Source organism: Gavialis gangeticus, unplaced genomic scaffold (genome assembly GCF_001723915.1).
Source record: "Gavialis gangeticus isolate Ggan-Ray unplaced genomic scaffold, GavGan_comp1, whole genome shotgun sequence".
Classification (NCBI taxonomy): domain Eukaryota; kingdom Metazoa; phylum Chordata; order Crocodylia; family Gavialidae; genus Gavialis; species Gavialis gangeticus.
In genome coordinates this window covers 21,810,965-21,818,438 of record NW_017728996.1, presented here as the reverse complement: position 1 = coordinate 21,818,438, position 7,474 = coordinate 21,810,965, and the positions used below count along the sequence as shown (strand labels likewise).

The window sequence follows — 7,474 nt, the reverse complement described above, 5'->3', positions numbered from 1 at the left end:
TTTGGGTGGCTGGAGTGGGGAGAGAGGAGGAGTAAGCTGGTACCTTCTAAGAGCACTAGGTACTAGTGATAAAATACAGTAAGACTGGTTGTAGTATTTTAACTTCTGAACATTTGCAGTATGTTTGCTTAAAGCACTTGAAGCAGAAGGCAAATCCCTTTCTCTTGATTATTTGAAGTGTAGTACAAATATATAAATAGGAATACATTTATAAGTGAATATTTATTTTGTCTTATTAGGAAGAATATAGGCCCTCCAAGTCTGACACTATAGTTTCAATTTTATGATGGTAGAATATGTTTTTGACATTATTTAACAGAAGCTATAATACATCATCTTGTATCAATTAATTTCTATGGCATATTTTTGATCCACTCAAATGGAAAACCTTAAATTGGTGTCACTGAATATTGTAAGACAGAGAAATATTTAAATGTTCCATTTATCAGAACCAATATGTAAAATGTAACACATGAATTGTTTTTGTATAAGCAGGATGACATGCCCTAAAGCTATAATTGTGTTAGCAGTTTCTGGAATAACTAGCATGTTTAACATACCTGTACAGTATAAATATAAACTTGTGTAAGAGCAAGTTCCATTTCTGTCATCTTGCAAGCATTTTTCTTCTTCTCTCTCTTTGTAAATATAAAATTACTTTTTGTAATTTTCAGACATAATTTTCAGTGCAGCTTCTCATTACTGTTTCTCATTACTGTTGAGTTAAGAGTGCTGTGAAGAAAGTCTGTGGGGCACCTTTTTGCATTTTTAATATTCAGAGCACATACCAATTGGATCATGTGTTTAGATTAATTCAATCAGAAAAAATAATTTGAACTGTTCACAAGGATTACTTAAAATAGCACTGTTCAGTAATAATGAAAGAAATGCTCCATTGTTTTTTTGGCAGTGTTCACAGACATAAACCCTAAGGTTTCTCTTCTCCAGACTAAATAAGCTCAGTTCTCTCAGCCTCTCCTTCAAGTCACGTTCCCCTGCCCTCAGACCATTTTCATTGCCCTCCGCTGGACTCTCTCCAATTTATCCGCGTCCTTTCTATAGTGGGGGGCCCAAAACTGGACACGGTTCCTCATTAGTGTTGAATACAGGGGTGTAATCACCTCCTTTGATCTGCAGGCAACACTTCTACTAATGGATCCCACCTAGGATGCTGCTAGGCTTCTTTGCAACAAGGGCATATGATTGACTCATATTCAGCTTATTGTTCATTGTAATTCCCCAGGTCCTTTTCTGCAGGGCTGCTGCTTATCCAGCTTACTTCTTGTAAGCTTCTTTTCTGTGTTTTAGCTCGCTGAAGAGTTCTCTACTAAGATGCTGGTCTTCTGCCATACTCACTAGTCTTCCTGCGCATCAGGATGTTCACTTCTGTGCCCTTGGTAAGGTTTCTTTCAAGTACAATCAGCTTTTCTGGACTCCTTTTCCCCCTCAAACTGGCCTTCCAGGGGATCCTGCCCATCAGTTCCCTGAGTGGGTCAGAGTTTGCTTTTCTGAGGACCAGGTCCTTACTCTGCCCCCTTTTTAGGGCTTTTGTCAGACACAGGCAGCAATCACTCAGCTAGCAGCGCTCACCAGGTGCTCAAAGCACACACCCAAACATGCAGCCAGCCAAACAAAGGCTTGCCAAGCCAAACGTACAGACAGCCCTGGCTCACTTACCTTCCAGGAGCAGGATCTGGTGCCTGATGCCTGGCTCCTCTTCCTCTTTTTGCTCCCAGCAAATTGTCTGGAAACTGGCCTGTTTGCTTGCTTGTTTGTGCATTGCAAGTTTGAATGAAAAGGAGGTTATTTTTGAATCCTGAAAAACAGCCCACCTTTATCATTTTAAATAGAGGCTCACAATTTCTTCAGAAACTCTCAAGCATAATGGACAAGTAAGTCTTGATGATTCAAAGGCAAGGTTGGTTCCCCCACACTAGCAGGATAGGTAGCTGCATAAAATAGTACATTATTAAGATTTATAGAAAGTTAAGCAATAGCATTGATGACTGTGATGGAAGGGGCTGGGAGTTGCATAATATAGGTTTCCCTCGATTTATGCGGGTTCTTTCTATGCAAATTTGTTCTTATGCGATGAGCATATTTAGACCCATAACTCATTATATTCAAGGTAAATTTGCTCTTATGCGATCAGCATAGATGCCCCCCCCAACCAGATAAGTCTGTGGGGGGAGGGGAAAGGGCCATGGCCCCACTCACCCCAGCCCCAGTTGCAGTGGCTCCAGGAACAGCCGGCACCAGCTGCCTGCAGCCTCTGGGCTGCACTATACTCCCCCTGTACCCCCGTGCCTGGGCTCCAGGGTGAGTGCCATGCTCTGCCCTGCCTGGGGGTCAGCTTGTCCGCACTCACTGCTGCACCTAGGCTGTACCGTGCCCTGGTGCAGCCAGTTGGTGTCGGCTGCTCCCGAAGCCGTTCCAGCACGGGCTGCGGTGAGTGCGGACAAGTGGAGCCATGGATGGTGCAGGGCACGGCACTTACCTGGGCCCTGGAAGCAGCCAACACCAGCTGCCTATAGCAGCTGGGTTACACCATGCTCCAAACCCCCTGGGGCTCTGTGCTGGAGTGGCCCCAGGAGTGGCCAACACCAGCTGCTTGCAGCCGCTGGGCTGAACCATGCCGTGGTGTAGGCAGCTGGTGTCAGCTGCTCACGGGGTTGCTCCAGCACGAGCTGGGGTGAGTGCAGACAAGCGGAGTCCTGGGTGGCGCAGGGCATGGCACTCACCCCAGTCCCGGGAGCAGCCGACACCAGCTGCTACAGGGCACTGTGCAGCCCAGCAGCTGCAGGCAGCTGGTGTCGGCTACTCCCAGGTCCACTCCAGTATGGGCTGGGGTGAATGGGGACCAGCAGAGCCCCAGGGGTTTGAGGCACAGTGCAGCCCAGCTGCTACAGGCAGCTGGAGTCCACCGCTCTCAGGGCCGCTGCAGCCAGGGCTGGGGTGAGTGCCACTGTGTTCCCTCTGGTTTTCTGCCTTGTGCAGCCCCAGGAGTAGTACCCCTCCCCGCCTTCCCTTCCCTTCCCTGGTCCCTACCATGGGAACCTGTCCCTATTCATTACACGGTAAAGTGGGTTCACTTTATGCAAATTTGACTTATGCGCCGTTCTCCGGGAATGCATGTACCGCATAAATTGAGGGGAAACCTGTATACCATATTGGTATCAGTGGAAGTCATAGAGCTGATATCGTTTTGTTTTTTCTTTTAAAAAGGAAAATTAAACGAATTGGCACTGCTGCTTGCTAAACCAGAATAGTGGGTAATGAAAAAGCAGAGAGAGCATAATAAACCATCCATTTTTAAGAGATTTAATAAAATGCAAAAAGTAAGTAAGTGCTGTAGTATTTAGATAAGTAAGTAGTATTTTGATACAAGATTATGGGGAAAAATCAATTAGTTTTTTCTGTGGGAATGGACATCCCCAGGAACTGTCTTGATTTAAATGGAAACAGCTTCGAGAAGGGCAGTAAGTAGAGGTCATAGACAGATAGATATTTTAAAATCTGATTATCACCTTTTTATGCACGCAGAATTGCTGCTGGTCTCTCAACAGCATATTGAGACAGTATTATTAAAATAATATTGCCTGGAACTAATTCAAAACCTGATGAACCAAAAACTATGATTTAATCAATTTCCAAGTTAATTTACCCTATTTGCAAGACTGTCAATTAAGCTGAATTAAACAAAATGAAGAAATAGAGATTGCATGATGAAATTTGGGCGTAGTTTATCTTGAAAACTAACCTTGAAATCTTAAAATCTTAATCTTAAAATCTAATCTTGAAACCTTCTTTTTATTCAATACCATTTCAAATGGGCTTGATAAAACTGCCTTTGAGTTACAGCAGTATCAAGAGGTTTCCATTGGGCCATTGGAAAGCAGAACTAGGCTAGTGCAAAAGTAGCAGATGAAATCCAATTTTCTGCGTATTTACTCTGTCCTTAGTTAGACAAAAACTCCCATTGAAATTAGTCCAGAATAAGGTCAGAAAAAGGTCTGGAGGAATTTCAGGATATTTCTGATGCATAGGCATTTGGATGATGTCTGAGAAATAAGGCAAAGTCAAAGTGATAACTGAGCAACATAGTCATGATGACTCCCAACATGCTCTGCTTCTCTTTTTATTTGTATTTGCACAGCCATTGAATGCCTACATTAGACTGCATCTGATTTTAAAGGGCTTCTCAATATTCCATGAAAGCTGTGCAGTAAATTGGAATAGCTGGTCATGGACTCATTTTAGGGCAAGTGTGTTTTTATGAATAATGCAGTGCAATTAAATGTGCTCAGGAATGAAATATATGATGTCAATGCTTGAAGTATCTTAATTGCTCATTTTCTACACATGGGCCCTGATTCATAAGGTGTCTCATATTTCATGGTTCATGATCTTAGTGGGTTTTTTTTTTTTGTTTTAATTTTTACTCTTTCAAATCGAGTCTGTTACCTTAGCAGAAAAATGTTGTGGTTTAATATTCTAATTAGAGCTGACTGAAAAGTTCCTGTCAGACCTAACTATACGAAAAAATATATGTTAAGTACCTTTCCATTTGCAAATATGTTGCTGGATAAAGCAAAGTTGTAAAGAATGCATCAGACTTTAAGCACAGGCCTAGCCCTAGTGAATGTAGTCAGTGGACTGTTCATATGCTTAAAATTAGGCAAGCACCTCTACTGAATTGGAGGCTGTATATTTAGTGCTTATTAAAATCAAATAGTTACTTATTAAAATCTGAAGTAATGACTAGAAGCCACTTCTCCTAGTCAAATTGAATTTTACCTGCGGAAGGGTTATAGAGTGGTGCTCTGATAGGGTTATTAATGGAATTAATATGATACAATTTAATGAGCTGTGTCCTAGGTTGATTATCCTCTTTCTTTCTAAGGGATAGCAATCAGAGAGAAGCAGTCTACCAAAACTGTGACTAACATATGCCAGCTTTTTCTAGGACAATACAGTATAAATACTCACTAGACTGAGGAGCTGATAAATATCATGTGACAAGGACAGAAATGTAGTGGTGTCACTCATGCAAAGTAATGTTAACTTACTGAAGACAATATAAAGAGAACAGAGACTCAAAGGCAGGCAGGCATGTTACTGTTGTATCCAGTTTTTCCCCACTACACAGACAAGTATTAGGCTTTTGGAACTGGATTGAGGTCTGCCACCAAATTAAGTTGCTGGTAATGGTATGGTGGTTTATATGTCCATGTGAAAATAATGTGTAGAAAAAAACAAAGAACACTGTTCCAAACTGCTCAGTCTCAATGGGACAGAGATGGAAACACAATTAGGGAGCAGCAGCCAGACAAACACAGGAAGAAGGAAATGTTGGTGGGATCTACACCAGAAGCCTTTGCAGATGAAGGGGTCAGATGGCATTGGAGGCTTGATCCATTGTGCAGTGAAGTCACTGAGACTCTTCCAGTTGACTTCAGTGGATGTGAGTGAGCAGACCCTTAAAGGAGGGGGAACAAGAGAGAACGATGGGTTAAAAGGAAGCAGGAGCCCATTCCAGGTGTAAGGAGTTTCAGGGGAGAAATACTGAACACTTAGAGAAGAAGCGGTCTGCATTTTTGGGAGGCATGCCACATGTTTAAGTTAAAATGTGCCACAAGTTAAGCCCCATCTCCTCCCTGCTCTGCCACATGCTAAACACAGTGGCTGCTCATGCCACTTGTGGCATGCATGCTGGGGGTTGGCCACCCCCAAGTTAGAGGATCCAAATGTTTTTATTTATGTGATTTATATGCCATCCTTCTCAAAAAAGGCTTGGGGCAGTTTTACAGCAAGACAGAAATTTAAAAGGACAATTAGAATAAATAAAACAAGCCAGAGACCCACTAAACAACATCCTGGTCTAGTAGTGGTTGCTAAATGTCTGCCCAAACAGAAAAGTCTTGCAGTGCTTGTGTAACATGTCTAGTCTTGGGCTCTGGCAGGCCTCAAGAGGGAGGAGGTTCCAGAGCTGAGGAGTAATTGCTAGGAACGACCTCCTGTGTGTTTTCCCCAAGTGGCCTTGGTCTGTTAATGGTATGTTAGGAGGCTGCTCTCCTTAGGGACCTTAGGATTGCAGTAGGGGCATAGGAAAGAAAGTGGTCCTCTAGAATGTTAGGTCCCAAACCATTTAGGGCTTTGTAGGTCAAAAGCTAGCATCTTCAGTTATGCCCAGAAAGCTACTGGGAGCCAGTGCGGATACTGGAGGACTCAAGTAATGTGCTTTTGGGGACCCACCCTGTCAGAAGGTAGGTTGCTACATTCTACACCAGATACAGCCTTCAGATGGTTTTCAAGGGTAGTCCATGTAGATCTCACTGAAGTCTAGATTTGAGGTCACAAAGACATGGATGATGGTGGCCAGATCAGAATCTGAAACAAAGGGTCGCAACCTTTTCATTACTTAAAGTTGATTAAAGGTGCTCCTAGTCATGGCTGTAATTTAAATATCCAGGTGCAGCAGATTATCCAGGGGCACACCCAGGCTGCAAACCTGAATGACAAAGGGTGGCTGAACCCCACCAATGATAGGTATCATAGTCTTTCCCCCATCACATGGTCTGCCCGTCACAGTCACCTGTCTTGTCTGGATTCCATGCCATGACACATCGTGACACAGTTGATCTACTTCAGTTGGTGGTGTCCATTTCTGACACTACAGGACTTGGATCAGAAGAGGGGAGGTAGAGCTGGGTGTCATCAGCATACTGATGGCTAGGGCTGTGCGAAGCTTCTGGTGCTGATTTGATTCAGAGGAGATTTGGCCCAATTCGGTGGTTGAATTTCTGAATTCAAATTGAATTGGGGGACCAATGAAAAGGTCTGAATCAATTCGAAGCTCTCTGAATCTTCAGAAAAGGTTTGGAGAGTTTCAGTGATTCGGGCAGTCCCCGCCCACTGCAGCAGGGGGCTGAAGCTGGACTCCATGCTGGTAAGTGGAGGGGGAGAGGACCATGGTGGGGCCCCCTGCCTGCTGCCCCGCCCCGGCTGCCAGTGCTTTTAAAAAAAAGCCCCTCACCGGGTGCTGCCAGGTGTGGGGGGCGATCTCCGCTGCCCCCCCACTGCCCCATGCCATGTGGGGAGTTCTGTCATGAACCCACTGACCCCCCACTGCTGTCTCAGCCCCTTCCATGGCTGCCCCGCCTGCTCCAGCTTAGGCCCTTTGAGGAAAAAAAAAAATGAACCCCCCGGACTCACCAGCTTCTGCAGCAGTCTTGGGGCTTTGTGGGGCTCATGGAAGAGCCCCCCCACGTGGTGCAGAGCAGTGGGGGGCAGCAGAGATTGCCCCCCTGCTGGGTGGGAACCAGTAAGTCCAGGGTTTTTTGGGTTTTTTTTCTTTAAAGGGCTGGGAGCTGGGGTGGGAACGGCAGCCATGGTGGGGCTGGGACAGCAGGCGGGAGTCGGGGGGCTTGTGGAAGAGCCCCCCCATGCAGTGGGGGGGCATCGGAAATCGCCC

At 44.8% G+C, this 7,474-nt stretch overlaps 1 protein-coding gene and 1 long non-coding RNA gene across 3 annotated transcripts in view; one reads left to right on the top strand and one right to left on the bottom strand.

Annotated features, from left to right (window-relative positions):
* The window catches only part of SH3GL3 (SH3 domain containing GRB2 like 3, endophilin A3), a 137,122-nt gene that overhangs the window by 29,109 nt on the left and 100,539 nt on the right, over positions 1-7,474 (top strand). The gene's annotated exons all lie outside the window — the stretch shown is intronic.
* LOC109288551 overlaps positions 3,514-7,474 on the bottom strand; it is a 12,498-nt gene continuing 8,537 nt past the window's right edge. Inside the window, exon 2 of the long non-coding RNA XR_002095184.1 lies at positions 3,514-5,479. This is a non-coding gene — a long non-coding RNA (uncharacterized LOC109288551). The remainder of the gene's footprint in view (positions 5,480-7,474) is intronic.